Consider the following 24,464-nt stretch of genomic DNA (forward strand, 5'->3'; position numbering starts at 1 on the left):
TGGTAGGGAGGCGAGCAGGCCAGAGGTGGATGAACGCAGTGCCCTTGTTTGGGTGTAGGGCCTGATCAGAGCCTGGAGGTAGTGAGGTGCCGTTCCCCTCACAGCTCCGTAGGCAAGCACCATGGTCTTGTAGCGGATGCGAGCTTCAACTGGAAGCCAGTGGAGAGAGCGGAGGAGCGGGGTGACGTGAGAGAACTTGGGAAGGTTGAACACCAGACGGGCTGCGGCGTTCTGGATGAGTTGTAGGGGTTTAATGGCACAGGCAGGGAGCCCAGCCAACAGCGAGTTGCAGTAATCCAGACGAGACTGGGTAAGGCCTAAATGTCACAAATACTCCAACTTCAATCAATTCTCTCAATTACGCTTTAAGATACAAATTGCAAATATGTCAACAATCCATGGAGTGGGTTTTATTTTGGGTTGCACTGACAAGGCATTTATCATTTGTCCACTGCTGTTTATTCTGCGTATAGATTGAACAAATAATAAAAATGTAATCCTTCTATGGATTACATTTTGTGAAAATCCCAAAATCATGTTGTTGTTTTGTTTGGTGAGGAATCATCCAGCACAGCTCTGGGTAGAAGTTGTCCTAAGGCACAGATCTAGGATAAGTTTGTCTTCCACAAACCCTAACCGTTAAAGGGGAAAACACAAAGCTGACCTTAGATCAGTTACTAGAGAGAGAATTCATCATAATCAATCAAAACGGATCCCTTTTCTCAGGCCCCTGCCCCAATTCCCAGAACAGCCCCCCTGAGTGAAAGGACTGGAGCATTCTGGGTGATTTAGTAACTAAAATACTGCCACGCTTCCCCTTGGACATAAGTCTCCAATTACTCACAGTTCAACAGTGTCTAGTGTCTCACATACACACACACACACACACACACACACACACACACACACACACACACACACACGCACACACACACGGGTGGGGGGCATTCTGAAGGCATTCTTTAATAGTCTGATTATCTGTAGATGTTTCTGCTATCTTTCTGCTAGCTGATTGATCAGCTGACTGGCTTCTGCTAAGTAGCAATAGTGGACACAACAGGGTTACTCAGATCATCAGGGCCACAATAAGTACACTAGCCAGATCCCTGAGGCTCTACTGTTGTACACAGACAGAGTTCATATTGCTGGAAGATCAATGACTTTGCTACAGTCAGCTGCATCATTTTAGCAAGAGATTGTAGCAGCATGGATTTGCTTGATATGTTAAGATGCTTATGAAATGATTGAATTTCTCTACATCATATTTCAGTTGGTTTTGAGTGTGTGTATGTGTGGATGTGAGTGTGTTTGTATTACCTGAGCTGTCCCAGGTTGTAGTAGCGTGTCTCTCCGTCAGTGGAGCGTATAACACACAGGCTGTAGCAGGGCTGGAGCTGTCTGAGCTCCAGCAGAACAATGGCCAGGTAGTGGACAAACAGCAGAGAGTCCACCAGAGACACAGCAAACTGGACGATACCCTGGTAGTCCTCATCCTGGAAACACAGAGTTAACACACACACACACACGTTTGCAAGTTGCATGAAAAAGCTCATCCAGAGGTGGCCGGGGACTTTAATGCAGGGAAACTTAAATCCTTTTGACCTCATTTCTACCAGCATGTTACATGTGCAACCAGAGGTAAAAAAATAAATAACTCTAGACCACCTTAACTCCACACACAGAGATGCATACAAAGCTCTCCCTCACCCTCCATTTGACAAATCTGACCATAATTCTATCCTCCTGATTCCTGCTTACAAGCAAAAACTAAAGCAGGAAGTACCAGTGACTAGATCAACACGTAAGTGGTCAGATGACGCAGATGCTAAGGTACAGGACTGTTTTGCTAGCACAGACTGGAATATGTTCCGGGACTCCTCCGATGGCATTGAGGAGTACACCACATTGGTCACTGGCTTCATCAATAAGTGCATCGATTACATCGTCCCCACGGTGACCGTACATACATACCCCAACCAGAAGCCATGGATTACAGGCAACATCCGCACTGAGCTAAAGGGTAGAGCTGCCGCTCTCAAGGAGCGGGACTATAACCCGGAAGCTTATAAGAAATCCCGCTATGCCCTCAGACAAACCATCAAACAGGCAAAGCGTCAATACAGGACTAAGATTGAATCGTACTACTCCAGCTCTGACGCTCATCGGACGTGGCAAGGCTTGCAAATTATTACGGACAACAAAGGGAAGCACAGCCGTGAGCTGCCCAGTGACACGAGCCTACCAGACGAGCTAAATGACTTCTATGCTCGCTTGAAGGCAAGCAACACTGAAGCATGCATTTAAGCACCAGCTGTTCCGGACAACTGTGTGATTTTATTTGATTTATTTAACCTTTATTTAACTAGGCGTGTGATCACGCTCTCCATAGACGATATGAGTAAGACCTTTAAACAGGTTCACAAGGCCGCAGGGCCAGACAGATTACCAGGAAGGGAACTCTGAGCATGCGTTAACCAACTGGCATTGAGAGCATCCTGTCGGGCTGTATCACCGCCTGGTACGGCAACTGCACCGCCCACAACCGCAGGGCTCTCCAGGGGGTGGTGCGGGGGCAAACCACCTGCCCTCCAGGACACCTACAGTACCCGATGTCACAGGAGGCCAAAAAGTTCACCCAAGCCACTGCTTGACACCCCGCTACCATCCAGAAGGCGAGGTCAGTACAGGGGCCTCAAAGCTGGGACCGAGAGACAGAAGCTGTTTTTCAATCTCAAGGCCATCAGACTGTTAAACAGCCATCACTAAAACAGAGAGGCTGCTGCCTACATACAGATTTGAAATCATAGGTCACTTTAAAAAATGGATCTCTAGTCACTTTAATAATGCCACTTTAATAATGTTTACATATCTTGCATTACTCATCTACATTTACATTACATTTAAGTCATTTAGCAGACGCTCTTATCCAGAGCGACTTACAAATTGGTGCTTTCACCTTATGACATCCAGTGGAACAGCCACTTTACAATAGTGCATCTAGGTCTTTTAAGGGGGGAGGGGGAGAAGGATTACTTTATCCTATCCTAGGTATTCCTTAAAGAGGTGGGGTTTCAGGTGTCTCCGGAAGGTGGTGATTGACTCCGCTGTCCTGGCGTCGTGAGGGAGTTTGTTCCACCATTGGGGGGCCAGAGCAGCGCCAGAGCATCATCTCATATGTATATACTGAATTTTATACCATCTATTGCATCTTGCCAATGCCACTCGGTCATCCCTTATCCATATATGTACATATTCTTATTCCATCCCTTTAGATTGTGTGTATTAGGTAGTTGTGGAATTGTTAGATTACTTGTTAGATATTACTGCACTGTCGGAACTAGAAGCACAAGCATTTCGCTACACTCACATTAAAAACTTCTTAAGGCTGAGATCCCGCTAACGGGATCGACATGACAACAGCCAGTGAAACATGTCAAACGATGTATAGAATCAATCTTTAGGATGTTTTTAACATAAATCTTCAATAATGTTCCAACTGGAGAATTCCTTTGTCTGTAGAAACTCTCAAGTGAACGAGCGTCACGAGCTTGTGGCACTCTGCCAGACCACTGATTCAAAGGGCCCTTATGAGCCCCTCCTTTACAGTAGAAGCATCAAACAAGGTTCTGAAGACTGTTGACATTAATGGAAGCCTTAGGAAGTGCAACATGACCAATATCCCACTGTATCTTCAATAGGGAATGAGTTGAAAAACAACCAACCTCAGATTTCCCACTTCCTTATGAGTTCTGTTATATACTCACATACATCATTCAAATAGTTGTAGAAACTTCAGAGTGTTTTCTATCCAAATATACGAATAATATGCATATATTAGCAACTGGGACTGAGTAGCAGGCAGTTTACTCTGGGCACCTTATTCATCAAAGCTACTCAATACTGCCCCCAGCCATAAGAAGTTTTTAACATCTGCTAACCATGTGTATGTGACCAAATAAAATGGCATTTGAAGTGTCTTCACTGACATTTTCAACCTGTCCCTGACTGAGTCTGTAATACCAACATGTTTCAAGCAGACCACCCTAGTCCCTGTACCCAAGTACACAAAGGTAATCTGTCTAAATTACTACTGACCTGTAGCACTCACGTCTATAGCCATGATGTGCTTAGAAAGGTCATGGCTCACATCAATAACACTATCCCAGAAACCCTAGACCCACTCCAATTTGCATACCGCCCCAACAGATCCACAGATGACGCAATCTCTATTGCACTCCACACTGCCCTTTCCCACCTGGACAAAAGGAACACCTACGTAAGAATTCCGTTCATTGACTACAGCTCAGCGTTCAACACCATAGTGCCGTCAAAGCTCATCAATAAGCTAAGGACCCTGGGACTAAACACCTCCCTCTGCAACTGGATCATGGACTTCCTGAAGGGCCGCCCCCAAGTGGTAAGGGTAGGTAACAACATCTGCCACGCTGATTCTCAACACAGGGGCCCCTCAGGTGTGCATGCACAGTCCCCTCCTGTACTCCCTGTTCACCCAGGACTGAATGGCCAGGCACAATTCCAACACCATCATTAAGTTTGTAGACGACAACAGTGGTAGGCCTGATCACCGACAACGATGAGACAGCCTATACGGAGGTCGTCAGAGACCTGGAAGTGTGGTGCCAGGACAAGAACCTGTCCCTCAACGTGATCAAGACAAAGGAGATGATTGTGGACTAATGAACTATCATGGTCCAAACATACCAAGACAGTCATGAAGAGGGCACAACAATGCATATTCCCCCTCAGGAGACTGAAAAGATTTGGCATGGGTCTTCAGATTCTCAAAAGTTGTACCATCGAGAGCATGGTTCAACTGGTTGCATCACCGCCTGGTATGGCAACTGCTTGGCCTCTGACCGCAAGGCACTACAGAGGGTAGTGCGAACGGCCCAGTACATCACTGGGGCTAAGCTACCTGCCAACCAGGACCTCTATACCAGGAGGTGTCAGAGGCCCTAAAAATTGCCAAAGACTCCAGCCATCCTAGTCATAGACCGTTCTCTCTGCTACTGCACGGCAAGCGGTACCGGAGGACCAAGTCTAGGTCCAAAAGGTTAATTAACAGCTTCTACCCCCATGCTATAAGACTCCTGAACAGCTAATCAAATGGCTACCTGGACTATTTGCATTGACCCCCCCCCCCCATTTTTACGCTGCTGCTACTCTCTGTTTATTGTCTATGCACAGTCACTTTACCTTTACCTACATGTACATATTACTTCAATTACCTCAACTACCTGGTGCCCCCACACATAGACTCTGTACCGACATCCCCTGTATATAGCTTCGCTACCATTATTTGATTGTTGCTCTTTAACTATTTGTTATTTTTCTATTTTCTTCTTCTTATTGTTTTTATTTTATTTTTTACTTCAGTTTATTTTAGTAAATACATTAACACTTATTTTTCTTTAAACTGCATTGTTGGTTAAGGGCTTGTAAGTAAGCATTTCACTGTACGTCTACACCTGTTGTATTTGGTGCATGTGACAAATACAATTTGATTTACACACACGCACGTTTATGAAACATACACACCTGTGAGTCGAGGATGCGGACCCCATAGAACAGCCAGTAGGAGATTGTGAGCAGCAGTGTGAGCATGGCCAGGAGGGCTCGGTACACACACACCCTGGGCAGGCTGGCACGGGCCTGGCGCAGGAAGATCGCCCACACAGCTAGCAGAAGGATGAGAAGTTTACAGGACACAGAGAGGAAGAGGCCCTCGCAGGCTGAGCCACAGGCCTGCAGCCTGGCCGGCCACAGCACCGCCGGGAGGACCAGGAAGGCCAGGGGGGTGGCCAGGACCAGTAGCCCCACACAGAGGCCCAGAGCTAGGGGAGCGTAACGCCGACAGCCCTGCCCCAGGCCGTCCCCTGACCTCTTCCCCAGACCAACCACCTCCTCCTGGGATAGACTAAGCTCTGAGGTGCCAGTCACCGCCGTGGTGGTTTCCCCCCAGTTATCATCCTAAAAGAGAGAGGGGAGGGAGATGGAGGGAGAGGACAGAGAGAAGAGATTAAAACGTAGCATATGGTTGATAGCACAGACACCTCCAGAGAAGAGAGGTGGAGGAAGAGTGAGAGAGGAAGAGTGAAAACAGAAGATTGAAAAGGAAAGGAAGTCTCTGTGGAGGGATGTGAGAGACAAACCAAAGTAACAAATACACACTAGTAGATAGATACACATAAATGCTGGTTTTATTCCATTCTCTGTCTCTGCTACACGCAAAGACAGACAGACTAGAGATACACTGACTAAATCCCTTGAGGTTTACCGCAAACATCCCATCCGTCATTCTATTTAAAGAAGCCTTCGGTTTTCCTGGGGTTCTGTGTTATTGTGACAGGCTTTCAGCTCCCCACTGATCCACATAGAGGAAGACAGTACACATTCAGACTGCTCATCATGACCAGGTAGGGATGACACACACACACACACACAATAAGGCTGATGTTATGCAGGTCTAGCATTGCAAATTAAGAGTCAAATCTCCTCTTCCTGCTCAGGATGGAGATTAAACATAAATGTGCCATAAGAGGAAGGAGCACAGCGAGAGACTGATTAAAGACCTGTCTGCCGAAGAGAGCATCTCTCTTACTGCCAGTTATTCAGCTATTTATTATCTTGCTCTCTCCATCTCCCTGGTAAGCAGCTGGGAACAGTGTGTGTGTGTGTATTCCATGAGAAGTAGATTGGAATACTGTAGCCACCTTCTTCTGTCAGATCACATACACTTACCCACATGACACCCCTAAAACGTTATCCCTTTGCCAGATGGACACGCCACCTGATGTGCCATTCGAAAATTACACTGAAAGAGACCGGGACAGAAAGAGGTAAGGAAGAGGAAATCCTCAGTGTGATTGCTGAGTAACAGCCACTTAATAACCCTCTGTGGTTCACTGTTTTTGCCTATACACCATCATCCCCTTCCTTTAAATTCAACTGTGCCAAACAGGAGATGAGTGGGGGGGTGAACAAGAGGGGGTGAGAAAGACACAAAATGTTAGAAAAAGAGAGAGAAGAGGAGAACGATGGAGAGAGCGACAGAGAATGGAGATAAACATGAACCTGGTGACCCCTATTTGAGAGAGTGATGGGTCAGCTCTTTTAAAATAATCTGTACGCTAGAACTGCCAAGACGGCCAATCCGACCATTTTCTATTTTGTAATTTCAATAACTTAATTTCACTAAAAACCTTGAACCCACCTGTCCCTGACTTTTCCTAAATGTGTGTATTTTAAAGTTGATCAGTACTTTCAGACAAATATAACAAAAAAAGACAAAAACTTTCAGCATTTTATCCTCAAAGCACCATGATGGTCATTTGACCATATGCATATTTAACAGGAGAATAGCTGGGCCTTGAGGAGCACCAATAGCCACCAGTCTAATAAATCCATTCAACTAGAAAAGTCAGGTCTAGTTGGACCCCTTTTTGGTTGTGTTTATGGTAACATTAGTATACCAAAATGTACATATTTGAAAGAACATACACATTTTCATTTGTTCATGTTACTGTGCAGACTTTACGTAAAAAAAAAAAAAAAAACTGAATTTAAAGTGGAAAATCTATTTCATTGGTGGAGTGCCTTTGTTACAACTATGAAACAAAATAATGTGCATTGTAACACAGTAAAATATCATTTTTTATAAACGACAAAACAAATAAATACCCAAACTGCCAGACACCCGGTCAATGAAGAATATATCAGTAGTCTAAACATCAGTGTAGGCGCCAAGCAGTGCTTGTGAATAGTGAAAATCAGCACAAACGCAATAATTGCATTATAATGAATATAAGGGTTGATATGACATCTGTTAAAAAGTCTATTATTGTCAGTTATTGGACCACATTATCTGTGGCCTCACTCATATTTACAGTATGGTGTGAGTCTTCAAGCAACAGTTGGATCTCATGTAGCTGTTATCCCTTGTCCTAACAGTCACCACAAGTCTTTGTCACTTTCACTTGATTGGAACAATTCGCTTGCCGCTTGTAACCGGTGTCGTGGGTTCTGTTGCGAGCGCATCTGCCCACCTTACAGTTTTTCCTCCATGGGAGCTCTGCGCAATTTGGCTTGCGCAATGGCTCACGTGGAATCTTTTCTGCTGCCTTGGCCCTCACTCACGTAGCCCGTGTGCCAGACTCATGATGAAAGGCCACAGAGGGTCCTCATGAATGGGGTCCTCTCTGATGAACTGACCCTGAACACAAGGGTGTGTCCTTTCACCATTGTGGTTCTCCATCTACACTAATGAGATGAAGATCCAAGGAAACAATGTGAGCCTTTTCAAGTACACGGACGACATAGCTCTGTTGGGACTCTGATGCTAATGTCATTTTAAACAGACCAACAACCTCCAAGAAGGATGCCGGTCAAGTGCCCTCCACATCAATGTGAGAAAGAAACTAAGGAGCTGATCATCAATGGCAACAACTTGCCAATGTCCCAGCTACTATCTCTGAACGACCAATCAGTGGAGGTGGTTGAGCATTTCAAATACCTAGGGACACAAATGTATAACATGCTCAGTTTCACAGAGAATGCAGACTGTATTTTTTTTTTTAAAGCACCTGTTTTTAATCAGTCAATTGAAGGGGTTTGTGGTCAGTAAGGATGTTCTGGAGAGGGTGTACAGAAGCTTGGTGGAGAGCATCCTCACGTTCAATATGACAGTCTGGTATGGTAGTCTGAGCGTGGGGAGCAAAAGGAAAAACTGACCAAAATAGTAAACACAGGCAGCAAAGTAATTGGTCGACCACAGGCACAGTTGACCAGTCTGTTCCACAAGGCAACCATAAAGAAGACACTGGCTGTCGTTAGCGACCCCTCCCACCCTCTAAACCCTCAGTTTGAGAGGCTTCCCTCTGGTCGGCGCTTCAGAATGCCATGGCCAAGAAGAACGTGTTCAAACATTCATTTGTTCCTTGTGCTGTTGGACTACTAAATGCAATGTAAATTGTATCAGTATATTATATATTTATCTATTCAGTGCAGTTGGGACAGCGGTCATTTGTGAGTAAATGTAGCAATGTCCTCTATGTTTTTCGTGTATGCATTATGATGGACTAGTATGTGATCCTTTCAATGGAAGGTGACGCCAAAGGAAAACGTCTGTTCTGGATGGACAATGAAGTTTCATTCTATTCGACTCCCTCCTGCTCATGGATGTTGTTCATGCACTGATTGAACAACACGTGTGCGTTTATAGCAGCCAAGTCAAGTATGTTGTAGCGGCGAGTTCATCCTTTCACCAAGTACACTCATGCCATCTGATCCAAAACATTATCCGACACTCGCTCACTTGCTGCCTGATATGGATCCATTCCCAGATATGGAAAGCCAATCAGCATGAATCAGAATAATAATCGTCATAGATGTCACAATCCACTCTTCCCCGCCATCTGAGTCGTTTTCATCTTGTAGAAACTCTAACACAGCATGCACATCCATTCGTCTTGGTCTTGCCATTGTAAATTACACACACTCTCACTGTGTAGCCTACTCCAAGTAGGCCTAGAATAGACTAATCAGACTGCTTGGATTTGGTGGACTGATATAGGGTACACTGTTTTGAGATTATACACTGGTGTTAAAATGGCACCGGACAAGAAGGCAGACATTTCATATGTCCCCAACCGATTTGTTTTTTGTTTGTTTATTTGCAACTTATATTTGTTACTAATTATTTGTACATAATTTTGCCGCTACCGTCTCTTATGACTGAAAATAACTTCTGGACATCAGGACTGCAATTACTCACCGCAGACTGGCAGATTCCTTTAACGAGTCTGACGAGCACGATGCGAGTGATATACTGCTTTCTCTGGAATAGGCCCAGATCCCTGTGATCTGCGTGAAGAGAAGGCGGATAAAAATGGGCCGGAGGGCAGGCCCCATTTTGAGAATTCGTAGGCGATCGAATAAACCCCCACTTCCTTCCATTCTGCTAGCAAACGTGCAATCTTTGGACAATGAAATAGATGACCTACGTGGAGGATTAAAACTACCAACGGGACATTCAAAACTGTAATATCTTATGCTTCACGGAGTTGTGGCTGAACGATGACATTATCAACGTATAGCTTGGCTGGTTATACGTTGCACCGGCAAGATAGAACAGCGGCGTCTGTTAAGACAAGGAGCGGCGGACTATGTATTTTTGTAAATAACAGCTGGTGCACGATATCTAAGGATGTCTCGAGCTATTGCTCGCCTGAGGTAGAGTATCTCATGATAAACTGTAGACCACACTACCTACCTCGAGATTTTTCATCTGTATTTTTCGTAGCTGTTTACATACTACCACAGTCAGAATGAGAATTTGAATGAGAATTGAATGAGCTGTATTCTGCCATAAGCAAACAAGAAAATGCTCACCCAGAGGCGGCGCTCCTAGTAGCTAGGGACCTTAATGCAGGGAAACTTAAATCCATTTGACCAAATTTCTATCAACTTGTTAAATGTGCAACCAGAGGAATTTTTTAAAAATTAAAATAAACTCTAGACCAGCTTTACTCCACACACAGAGATGCGTAAAAAGCTCTCCCTCGCCCTCAATTTAGCAAATCTGACCATAATTATATCCTCCTGATTCCTGCTTACAAGCAAAAAATTAAAGCAGGAAGCACCAGTGACTAGATCAATAAAAAAGTGGTCAGATGAAGCAGATGCTAACCTACAGGACTGTTTTGCTAGCACAGACTGGAATATGTTCCGGGATTCCTCCGATGGCATTGAGGAGTACACCACATCAGTCATTGGCTTCAACAATAAGTGCATCGATGACGTAGTCCCCACAGTGACCGCACATACATATCCCAACCAGAAGCCATGGATTACAGGCAACATCCGCACTGAGCTAAAGGGTAGAGCTGCTGCTTTCAAGGAGTGGGACTCTAACCCGGAAGCTTATAAGAAATCTCGCTTTGCCCTCCGACGAACCATCAAACAGGCAAAGCGTCAATACAGGACTACGGTCAATTCGTACTACACCGGCTCTGACACTCGTTGAATGTGGCAAGGCTTGCAAACCATTATAGACTACAAAGGGAAGCACAGCCGAGAGCTGTCCATTGACACGTGCCTACCAGACGAGCTAAATTACTTTATGCTCACTTGGAGGCAAATAACACTGAAACATGCATGAGAGCACCAGCTGTTCCGGAAGACTGTGTGATCACTCTCTCAGCAGCTGATGTGAGTAAGACCATCAAACAGGTCAACATTCACAAGGCCACAGGGACAGACGGATTACCAGGACGTGTACTGCAAGCATACACTGACCAACTGGCAAATGTCTTCACTGACATTTTCAACCTCTCACTGTTCGAGTCTGTAATACCAACATGTTTTAAGCAGACCACCGTAGTGCCTGTGCACAAGAACCCGAAGGTAACCTGACTAAATGACGACCGACCCATAGCACTCACACCTGTAGCCATGAAGTGCTTTGAAAGGCTGGTCAAGGCTCACATCATCAACATTATCCCAGAAACCCTAGACCCACTCCAATTTGAATACTACCCCAATAGATCCACAGATGATATAATCTATATTGCACTCCACACTGCCCTTTCCCACCTGGACAAAAGGAACACCTATGTGAGAATGCTATTCATTGACTACAGCTCAGGATTCAACACCATAATGCCCTCAAAGCTCATCAATAAGCTAAGGACCCTGGGACTAAACACCTCCCTCTGCAACTGGATCCTGGACTTCCTGACCGGCCGCCCCCCAGGGAGGTAAGGGCAGGTACAGTTGAAGTCGGAAGTTTATAGAAAAGTTTGTCAGCTCGCTTCTCTCTCTTTACATTTGAGGTTCTGGGTGTTTGTGACCATTAACAACTCTCTCTTCTCTTGTGTGTGTTTGTACAGTTGAAGTTTTTCAACCACTCCACAAATATCTTGATAACAAACTATAGTTTGTTAACAAGTCGGGTAGGACATCTTTGTGCATGACAAGTAATTTTTCCAACAACTGTTTACAGACAGATTATTTCACTGTATCACAATTCCAGCGGGTCAGAAGTTTACATACACTAAGTTGACTGTGCCTTTAAACAGCTTGGAATATTCCAGAAAATGATGTCAAGGCTTCAGAAGCTTCTGATAGGCGAACTGACATCATTTGAGTCAATTGGAGGTGTACCTATGGATGTATTTCAAGGCCAACCTTCAAACTCAGTACCTCTGATTGACATCATCGGGAAATCAAAAGAAATCATCCAAGACCTCAGAAATTTTAGACCTCCATTAATCCTTGGGAGCAATTTCCAAATGCCTGAAGGTACCATGTTCATCTGTACAAATAATAGTACGCAAGTATAAACACCATGGGACCACGCAGCCGTCATACCGCTCAGGAAGGAGATGCGTTCTGTCTCCTAGAGATGAACGTACTTTGGTGCGAAAAGTGCAAATCAATACCAGAACAACAGCAAAGGACCTTGTGTAGATGCTGGAGGAAACAGGTACAAAAGTATCTATATCCACAGTAAAACGAGTCCTATATCAACAAAACCTGACAGGCCACTCAGCAAGGAAGAAGCCACTGCTCCAAAACCACCATAAAAACCCAGACTACAGTTTGCAACTGCACATAGGGACAAATATGGTACTTTTTGGAGAAATGTCCTCTGGTCTGATGAAACAAAAATAGAGCTGTTTGGCCATAATGACCATTGTTATGTTTGGAGGAAAAAGGGGGAGACTTGCAAGCTGAAGAACACCATCCCAACCGTGAAGCACAGGGGTGGCAGCATCATGTTGTGGGGGTGCTTTGCTGCAGGAGGGATAGGTGCACTTCACAAAATAGATGGCATCATTAGGCAGGAAAAGTATGTGGATATATTGAAGCAACATCTCAAGACATCAGTCAGGAAGTTAAAGCTTTAGAGTCCATAGAATAGGCAAGGCCTATTCTATGCAAGGGATATTATTGTATGTTTTGATGAATTTAAGCAAAAGGAAATTACGAAGAACATGGGGAGAGAACTCAGAAACACCGATTTTGGAATGAATGATCACTTCCCCACCGAGATCAATGAAAGGAGAAAAAAACTCTATCCCATCATGGAAAAGCGTTGCCTGAATCAACGAGTCTCCATGGTGATGGATAAACTTTATATCAACGGGCAATTGTTTCAGGACTCTAGAGTAACTCCCTGGTTATTTTAATTTAATGTTTAAAACTGAGTTTGTGTGTTGTAGTGGATCATGACAACTTCAACTATAACGAATACATTAATACATGCTATATTGATCTCTACTTGATAAGGAAAGGGTTGCATATAGCTCAGGTTAACGTATGTTGCCTTCCTAACAAAATGCATGAGGTTTTTAACTTGGTCAACATAAATAATATTCATATTTTGGCTTTGACCGAAACTCATTTAGATGCATCTGTAAATGATGGGCAAATTAACATTCAAGGATATAGTCTACTGAGAAGAGACAGGAATAGGAATGGTTGGGGTGTTGCACTGTATCTTCAGAATCATATACCTTTTAAGAGGAGGGATGACCTTAATGTAGGTCAAATAGAGGCACTATGGGCTCAGGTACATCTGCCTCACCAGGCAGCCATATTGGTAGGATGTGTGTATAGACCTCCTAGCTCTAAGGTGTCCTATCTGGATGACTTAAGCACTGGGTTTGACCAGGCCACAGACAGCAACAAAGATGTATTTATCTTGGGTGATTTTAATATAAATTGGAAGGATCACAATAATTTGAATAGAACAAAATTGATGAGATATGCTAAGAACTGTGGTTTGAAACAAATGGTTAATGATACTACTAGATCTTCAATTAAGTTGGGTCATCGTTCAGACACATGCATTGATCTGATTTTATGTAATATATACCATTGCAATGTTTTAAAGCCAGATCAATGCCAGTGGGCTGGACAGACCATAATATGGTGACCATAACCATGAACACCAAGGTTCCAAAGACACCCCCTAGGATTGTGGTCAAAATACATGTTAAAACATTTAATCATGAGTCATTTCTAAATGATTTGGCTGTTGTACCCTGGGAGCTGATTTATCTAGAGGATGATTTAAATCACGCTACAGAATGTTTTATTGATTTGCTCATGGAGGTAATGGACCATCATGCCCCTATAAGAAAGAGTACAGTTGGTGCCCGTCCATCTCCATGGATTGATGATGAACTGGGTGAGGCTTTTTCTCAAAGAAATATGGCAAAAGTCTTAGCAGCCAAGTCAAAATTAGAAATTTTACAACAATGCTTTTATTAATTGTAAAAATGATTCTAAAAAAGGTATGGAACACAGTTAAGGGCTTACTTGGTACATCCATCTCATCATGCCCATCTAGTGTGGAGGTTGACGGGAGAATAATAACAAAACCAGTTGATGTTGCCAATCGTTTTGCAGATTTTTTAAAACAGAAAATTAAATTACTGAGCAACAATGTAGACATACATTCTTCCAAACAAGCTATTGTCCAATGTATTGACGATCATATTATGAGCAATAAGATCTGCTCTTTTAGTCTGCAAACGGTGTCAGTGGAGGAGGTGTGAAACCTATTGAAGTCATTACCTGATGCTAAATCTACAGGTTATGGTCTTATGGACAATTTCTTTGCTTCGCTGTGCTGCTCCCCAAATTGCAGTTCCACTGAGATACATATTTAATTGGTCACTGGAAAAGGGGATGTTTGCAAATGTATGGAAGCATGCGAAACTGTGTCCTATTCCGAAAGACAGCAAAGAACCCATTACTCCTGCCAATAGTCGACCAATTAGTCTACTCCCTACACTCAGTAAGATATTGGAGGGTATTGTGAGTAGACAAATGTGGGAGTACATGGAAAAGAATGATCTGATTACAGCCAATCAGCATGCTTATCGCAAAAACCATTCCACTACCACTGCATTGGTTGACATGACTGACCAGTGGCTCAATGCTATGGATAATGGCAAATTTGTAGGTGTACTATTTTTAGATTTCAGTGCAGCATTTGATTTAGTGGATCATTAAATAATTGACAAAATTAATGCATTATGGTTTTAAGGAGGTAGCATTGAATTGGGTACAGTCATATCTAACTGACAGGAAACATCCACCAATATCAATGGTTAATTTTCTTCCCCTAATGTGTTAAACTGTGGAATACCGCAGGGCAGCTGCCTTGGGCCACTTCTTTATTTAATATATACCAACAACCTTTCCTATGCCTTGGTTGAAACTCAATCTACTATATTTGCAGATGATACTACAATTTATGCAGCAAGACAGTCGGTTCAACAGGTACAGCAGGCTTTACAAGAAGATTTGGAGAATATCAGGAAGTGGGTTTGCCAAAACAAACTTGTTTTAAACACCAAGAAAACCAAAGTTATGTTGGTCTGTTCAACTAGGAAAAGGTCAAAACAGCATGGGATACAATTAAGTATGGGAGGAGTACAAATTGAAGAAGTGGCAGAAACCAAACTATTGGGAGTGCAGCTAGACAACTGCTTATCATGGTCGTCTCAAATAACTAATCTATGTAAAAAAAAATATTTAAAAAATATCATGCATCATCAGAAGGATAGCTAAATATGTACCAGGAAAGATTCTTAAGCAAATAACCCAAGCATTAATTGAGATTCAGGTGAACTACTGTTCGGTGGTCTGGGGAAATGCATCATCAAGTGAAGTTAGGAGGCTGCAGAATGCACAGAATAAAGCAGCAAGGATTGTTTTAACGTGGAGACACAACGACGTTACTACAATGCATCCAATTGACCACCAGAGGCATTCTTCAAAGGACAAAGGACTCGGTTTGGCAACATAGCCTTCCATCTACCACCAACCTAACGAAGCGCAGCTCAGAGAAAATATTTATTGCATTTTCCTTTTCCAAATGGGCAGTAATTTAGAACGCATAAGATACTGTATTTTCGATAGCACAGCTTCTCCCTTTGTCCCTCAGTCTTCCCGCTCTTTCACTCAAACCCAGCCCCTTTTCTTTTGTGTAACCAGCTGTCATGTCTGTTCCGCCTGCTAGGGACATTTTCCTTTATGACGTAATTTGTAATCCATGTATGATTCATTCTTTGTATATGTAATTCTGTGTGATTAGTTAGGTATTTAGTAAATAAATAATGAAACCCAATTTTGTATTGCTGATTCAACTTGTTAGCCAGGGTTCGTGAAGATAACCAAGAATTTACAACTTTTAGATGAGACCGATTAATATTGACTGCTATTGATGTAAAATATTACTAGGTCTTTAAGAGTTTATTCAGAAGATAACAGCTCTATAAATATTATTTTGTGGTGCCCCGACTCTCTAGTTAATTACATGATTAGCTCAATCAGGTAATATTAATTACGGAGAAAGGATTTTATAGAATAGCATGTCATATCACTTAATCCGGCATAGCCAAAGACACGACACCTAGGTATTTGTAGTTGTCCACATGTTCTAAGTCAGAGCCGTCCAGAGTAGTGATGTTGGACGGGCGGGCAGGTGCAGGCAGCGATCGGTTGAAAAGCATGCATTTAGTTTTACTAGTAATTAAGAGCAATTGGAGGCCACAGAAGGAGAGTTGTATGGCATTGAAGCTCATCTGGAGGGTTGTTAACGCAGTGTCCAAAGAAGGGCTAGAAGTATACAGAATAGTGTCGTCTGTGTAGAGGTGGATCAGAGACTCACCAGCAGCAAGAGCGACATCATTGATGTATACAGAGAAGCGAGTCGGTCCAAGAATTTAACCCTGAGGTACCCCCATAGAGACTGCCAGAGACCCGACAACAGACCCTCCAATTTGACATACTGAACTCTATCAGAGAAGTAGTTGGTGTACCAGGCAAGGCAATCATTTGAGAAACCAAGGCTATCGAGTCTGTCAATCACCACATCCTCATCGGCAGAGTCGAAAGCCTCGGCCAGATCAATGAATATGGCTGCACAGTATTGTTTCTTATCAATTGTGGTTAAGATATCATTTAGGACCTTGAGCGTGGCTGAGGTGCACCCATGACCAGATTGCATAGCGGAGAAGGTATGGTGGGATTCGAAATGGTCGGTAATCTGTTTGTTGACTTGGCTTTCGAAGACATTAGAAAGGCAGAGTAGGCTAGATATAGGTCTGTAGCAGTTTGGGTCAAGAGTGTCCCACCCCTTTGAAGAGGGGGACGACCGCAGCTGCTTTCCAATCTTTGGGAATCTCAGACGACACAAAAGAGAGGTTGAAAAGGCTAGTAATAGGGGTTGCAACAATTTCGGCAGAATGGGCCAAAATACCAGCAAAAGTGTGAAAACCTTGTGAAGACTTACAGAAAACGTTTGACCTCTGTCATTGCCAACAAAGGGTATATAACAAAGTATTGAGATAAACTTTTGTTATTGATCAAATACTTATTTTCCACCATAATTTGCAAATAAATTCATTAAAAATCCTACAATGTGATTTTCTGGATTTTTTTTCTCATTTTGTCTGTCATAGTTGAAGTGTACCTATGATGAAAATTACAGGCCTCTCTCATCTTTTTAAGTGGGAGAACTTGCACAATTGGTGGCTGACTAAATACTTTTTTGCCCCACTATATATTGGTTTCTAGCTTCCCTGAAAAGTTGCATATCACGGGAGCTGTTCAATGCTAATGCAGAAGGCCATAGGATATTGTTGTGTTGATTAAGGGCAGTCTGGTTCTAAATTTCTTGAATTGGGCATGCTTATTTAACTTCTTCGATATAGGGGGCGCTCTTTAAATTTTGGGATAAAAAAACGTTCCCGTTTTAAACAAGATATTTTGTCACGAAAAGATGCTCGACTATGCATATAATTGACAGCTTTGGAAAGAAAACACTCTGACGTTTCCAAATCTGCAAAGATATTATCTGTGAGTGCCACAGAACTGATGCTACAGGCGAAACCAAGATGAAATTTCAAACAAGAAATGCCCCAGATTTTGAATGCACTTTGTTCCAATGTTGCCTTATATGGCTGTGAATGCGCAAGGAATGAGCCTACACTTTCTGTCGTTCCCCAAGGTGTCTGCAGCATTGTGACGTATTTGTAGGCATATCATTGGAAGATTGACAATAAGAGACTACATTTACCAGGTACTCCGGTTGGTGTCCTCCGTTGCAATTATTGCGTAATCTCCAGCTGCGTGTATTTTACCATTTGCTTCAGAGGAGAAACCAAACTGCCACGAATGACTTATCATCGAATAGATATGTGAAAAACACCTTGAGGATTGATTCTAAACAACGTTTGCCATGTTTCTGTCGATATTATGGAGTTAATTTGGAAAAAAGTTTGGCGTTGTAATGACTGAATTTTCGGGTTTTTTTCTTAGCCAAACGTGATGAACAAAACGGAGCGATTTCTCCTACACAAATAATCTTTTTGGAAAAACTGAACATTTGCTATCTAACAGAGTCTCCTCATTGAAAACATCCGAAGTTCTTCAAAAGTAAATGATTTTATTTGAATGCTTTTCTTGTTTTTGTGAAAATGTTGCCTGCTGAATGCTAGGCTTAATGCTATGCTAGCTATCAATACTCGTACACAAATGCTTGTGTAGCTATGGTTGAAAAGCATATTTTGAAAATCTGAGATGACAGTGTTGTTAACAAAAGGCTAAACTTGTGAGCCAATATATTTATTTAATTTCATTTGCGATTTTCATGAATAGTTAACGTTACGTTATGGTAATGAGCTTGAGGCTATAATTACGCTCCCGGATACGGGATTGCTCGACGCAACAGGTTAAGATGGTGAGGATTTTAAAATAACCAGGCATCCTCTACTGACGGGTGAGGTCAATATTCTTCCAGGATACCCCGGCCAGGTCGATTAGAAAGGCCTGCGAGCGTTAAGCATTAAGTTTGCCGATGACACAACAGTGGAAGGCATGATCACAGACAATGACAAGACAGCCTATAGGGAGGAGGTAAGAGACCTGGCAGTGTGGTGCAAGGATAACAACCTCTCCCTCAACATGATCAAGACAAAGGAGATGATTGTGGGCTACAGGAACAAGAGGACTGAGCAGCCCCCATTCTCATTGATGTGGCTGCAGTGGAGCAGGTTGAGAGCTTCAAGTTCCTAGGTGTCCACATTACCAACAAACTAACATGGTCCAAGCACACCAAGACAGTCGTGAAGAGAGCACGATAACGCCTATTCCCCCTCGGGAGAGTGAAAAGATTTGGCATAGGTTCTACTGCTGCACCCTTGAGAGCATTGCCTGGTATGACAACTGCTTGGCCTCCTACCGCAGGCACTACAGAGGGTGGTGCGAACGGCCCAGTATATCACTGGGGCCAAGCTTCCTGCCATCCAGGACCTCTATACTAGGCGGTGTCAGAAGAAGGCCCTAAAAATTGTCAAAGACTCCAGCCACCCTAGTCATAAACTGTTCTCTCTGTTACCGCAGGGCAAGAGGTACCGGAACGCCAAGTCTAGGTCCAAGAGGCTTCTAAACAGCTTCTACCCCCAAGCCATAAGACTCGTGAACATCTAATCAAATGGCTACCCAGACTATTTGCATTTCCCCCCACCCCACTCTTTTACACCGCTGCTACTCTCTGTTGTTATCATCTATGCATAGTCACTTTAATAACTCTAACTTCATGTACATATTACCTCAACTAACCGGTGCCCCCGCACGTTGACTCTGTACTGGTATCCCCCCCTATATATTTTTTTAAACTGCATTGTTGGTTAGGGGCTCGTAAGTAAGCATTTCACTGTAAGGTCTACACCTGTTGTATTCGGCGAGTGTGACAAATAAAATTTGATCTGAACAAAAATATAAACATGCAACAATTTCAAAGATTTTACTGAGTTACAGTTCATATAAAATAAATCAGTCAATTGAAATAAATTCATTAGGCCCTAGTCTATGAATTTCACATGACTGGGAATACAGATATGCATCTGTTGATCACAGATAACTTTTTTTTTAAGTAGGGGTGTGGATCAGTAATCTAGTCTAGTCTAGTCGGTGACCACCATTTGCCTAATTTAAGTGGTTCCATGTGGCTCAGTTGATAGAGCATGGTACTTGCAATGCCAGGTTTGTAGGTTCGATTCCCACGGGGGACCAGTACGAATGAAAATGTGTGCACTCACTACTGTAAGTCACTCTGGATAAGAGCTTCTGCTAAATGACTCAAATGTATTGCAACATCTCCTTCGCATAGAGTTGATCAAGCTGTTGATTTTGGCTTGTGGAATGTTGTCCCACTCCTCTTCAATGGCTGTGCGAAGTTGCTGGATACTAGCGAGAACTGGAACACGCTGTCGTACACGACAATCCAGAGCATCCCAAACATGCTCAAAGGGGTGACATGTCTGGTAAGTATGTAGGTCATGGAAGAACTGGGACATTTTCAGATTCCAGGAATTGTGTACAGATCCCTTGAGACATTGTGCTGTGCATCATCATGCTGAAACATGAGGTGATGGCGGTGGAAGAATGGCACAACTCAGGATCTCATCACGGTATCTCTGTGCATTCAAATTGCCATTGATAAAATGCAATTGTGTTCGTTGCCCGTAGCTTATGCCTGCCCATACCATATCCCCATCACCACCATGGGGCATTCTGTTCACAACGTTGACAACAGCAAATGACGCTGAACTGCAGTCAGTTCAAGATCCCGATGAAGAGCATGCAGATGAGCTTCCCTGAGACAGTTTCTGTCAGTTTGTGAAGAAATTCTTCAGCTGTCCCGGTGGCTGGTCTCAGACGATCCCGCAGGTGAAGAAGCCGGATGTGGTGGTCCTGGGCTGGCGTGGTTACACATGGTTTGTGGTTAATTTTGTTTTGTTTTAGGCCACATCTATTATTATTATTATTATTATTATTATGTGTGAAATTAGTTTCAATACAGTTTAGGTGTAGTTTGGACGGGCCAGCAACTGTTGTTTTGCAGTCAGAAAATATCTTATTATTTTAGTATTTACAGTCCATGTGCTTCTGGATCAATCAATACATTTTCTCATTTGCATTTGGTGTCCTGAGGAATCTTAGAACCTATTTTAACATAATACATGCATTCATTTAGCAATTTATTATTTATTAAGGAATATTTATATAATTGAAATATCAACGGTCAGAATGACCATCATTGCCATTCTAGTAGTTATGGAATTCTGGGGCTCTGAGTGTTAATCACACCTACAACCTATTAGATCATATAACTCTGTCCTGTCTGATGTCTCCCAATGTTACATACATTATCTTAATGTGCTCTCACTCTTCTCCATGCTAAAGATCAGTGAACACGGCCTATATATTATCTAACATCTCTTAAAGCATGGTACATATAACTAATGAGCCTCTCTGTAGCAATGGTAGAGCAAATGCAGGCTAAACGCTCTTCATTTACACTCTGTGGCTTAATCCCACAGATTAACTCAAAACTAATCAAAATGTACAATGTTATACAGACTGAAAGGCAGAGAAGCAGAGAAGAGGGGGCAGAGAAGGACAGAGAAACAGACACACAGAGAAAGAAAGGAGAGGGAGAGAAAGAGAGAAAGAGAGAGGGAAAGAGAGAGGGAGAGAAAGAGAGAGGGAAAGAGAAAAAGAATAGAGATGGGTGGTGTTTGATGCTGGCTTGGCAGCCCTGTCCTCTGGTGGAGAGTGAATATAGATAGTATTCAGAGCCCTGGTTAGGCCTGTTACACACTATAATATGACACTAAACACAACAACACACACTAACACTGACTGACTAACAGGCTTCGCTCACAGACACATACAGTAACCTACTAACCCAACACACAAAAGAGCTTTACTGGTATGACTGGAGGTTATTGTGACACGTGTGTGTGTGTGTGTGTGTGTGTGTGTGTGTGTTTCACATTGGTATACTGGGAAAAAGAACAATGACATTCAGTGGCACACAAAGTAACCTCACTGGTACAGCTAGAGGTTTGTCTGACATTTGTACTGTATTTGTGTGTGTATGTTTGCGAGGACAAAAGGACAAAAGAGCAAAGACATTCCCAATTCTATTTGTTTCCACTACTTCCAAAAGCCTCAGCCCTGCATCATGTGACACACTGCCAGGTGAAGTAGATTAGCAGGCCTGTTAGAGGCCAATGCCAACCCCATAGCCTTCAGACACAACACAACAGTACCATGACACAGAACACAGCCTTATGACATTCTTTTCACCCAACAGACATTCACTGTTGGCAACCTCTCTATGAATCACACACAGACACTGACAGTACACACACACACTACACACACATACACACACACATCCTTAGATCATAGGCATGCATGGATTATCCATATCAGCTTTCCTAGAGTGGTGTTTGGCTGCATGCTAAAGCTAATCTCAGCCTACAGTATGTGAATTCCTCTGTGCCAGATTATATTAGCATTAGCCATATCCATTTGAAAGAGCAGTGCTCTTAAAGTAGTGGCAGGGATGGGTGGGTGCCATTTGGAAGCACTGCACTGTAATGGTAATGTGATATGATTACAGATGACCTTTTACACTAGTTGGTAGACAGTGGCTGAACAACATTGCAGACAATGGGTCTGTAAGCCACAAGCTTACAATGACACCACAAATGTGGAATGTTTGCAGCACGCTAGACCGAGTCAAACATCCAAATACAAAGAGACATGGAATGAGACAGACAGACAGACGGCTAGACAGACAGACACTGTTTGTAGCTGTATAAATGTAAGCAGTGCTTTGGTAATGCAGCTGAGATGTAGCTGGTACTGCACTACTTGCTGCATAGACCATTCATGCACGTGCAGGCTCATAAATGCTTTATGCATCACACACACACACACACACACACTTCACGCAGGACCTTCCACTTACAAAGTCAAGTAGGTCAGAGAGTATGTGAATGGAGCCCAGGGCACGAGACAGAGTATACTCTTCCTAACTAACTATCACCATTTCGCTCTTTATCTATCTCTCTCCCTCCCCTTCTCTCTGCAGCAGTCTCCTTCACTTGATCCATCTACCTCTATAGCCAGTCTCTAGCCTTCTGACCCTAGCTTCAATAGCCCAGAGCTAAATCTCAACCCCATTGTCAGAGCATCTAAATCATAGGCTTGCTTCCAGAGATAACCATATGTGGATTTAAATCAAGACACATTCTGACCCACATACAGAATGATTACACATAGAACCACATTACTACACCCACACACACAGCACAGAAACACACACAATAACAAAGAATGGGAAATATAATTTGCACAGGCCAAGGGGAGATTTTCAAATCCTCTGACCTATTTGGCCCCTAGTCACCATGGTGACTATGACCCTGTCACTATGGTGATTATGATGGGCCCAGATGTTTGAGTTTAAAACAGCATGGTGCGCGACTCAGCTGGTTCCCTGCTTGACTCTGCGAGAAGGAGATTGGTTGGGAGATGGCTTCTGTACAGGGTTCCTGTAAGCAAGTGCTGCACTGTACAGTATAGTTATGTAGGGATTTTTGAATCTCTCAGGCATGGTTTGTGTGAGTTTTGATTTGTTGGGTTACCTGGAGGCTTGGAGCCTCGTCTCCAGCCACGGAGCTGGGGACTTCTAGCAGGGGCTCGCTGTTGTGGTTGGGGGAGGCCTGAGTGGGCCCGTAGGGGCTGTTGATGATTACAGACCTCTCTGACCGGCTGCTGTCCTTACGCCGCTCACGCCGACTCTGCTCCCTACACACACACACACACACACACACACACACACACACACACACACACACACGAGACAGTAAGAATATGGCAACGAACAAGTGGATGAGGGAGGAGAGGAAAGCCCAATCCCTCCTAATTAGTCTCTCACACTCCCCATCTCATTTACAGAACAAGTCAGAGTGAAACTTTTTTTCCAACAACTGACATGAGGCTAGGCTTAAATTAAAAAGTAATACACAGTGGAGACAAACAGCATTCAGTTGCTCTGCGGCAGATATAGACATAAGCATCCCTCTGATGGTACAGACAGGCCTGCATCTGAACACACTCATTGGCAACTTGACCTTACATCCGCTTGGGTGTGTGTGTGTGTGTGTGCGTGTGAGTGAGTGAGGAGTGTGAGAGCGGAGAGAGAGAGCGAGAGAGGAGAGAGAGAAGACAGAGAGGAAGTCAACTGAGCTCTTACCCATGTCTGTTGGATCTGTTGGAGTAGCCAGAGTGGGTGGACTCGGTGTCCATGGTAACGCTGTTCAGAACAAGCGATTGGCCAGGTGTCTGAGGAGGGTGCCTGGGTGTGATGCAGGAGGGTGATGGTGGTCTGATGCAGGAAGAGATGGGTTAACTAACTAAACAGACTGGCAGCAGACTGAAGACGCCAGGGACCTACATTGACAACAACCCTGTAGAGGTCCTTTAGTCGACACATTGACCTGTGATAGAGAGCGCGGGAGAGAGCAGAGAGAGAGAGGTGTAGAGCAGAGAGAGAGAGAGAGAGG

At 43.4% G+C, this 24,464-nt stretch overlaps 1 pseudogene; it reads right to left on the reverse strand.

The window, feature by feature from the left end:
* LOC115128404 (vang-like protein 1) overlaps positions 1 to 24,464 on the reverse strand; it is a 57,376-nt pseudogene that overhangs the window by 15,505 nt on the left and 17,407 nt on the right.

The sequence above is a fragment of the Oncorhynchus nerka genome, linkage group LG1 (genome assembly GCF_034236695.1).
Source record: "Oncorhynchus nerka isolate Pitt River linkage group LG1, Oner_Uvic_2.0, whole genome shotgun sequence".
Classification (NCBI taxonomy): domain Eukaryota; kingdom Metazoa; phylum Chordata; class Actinopteri; order Salmoniformes; family Salmonidae; genus Oncorhynchus; species Oncorhynchus nerka.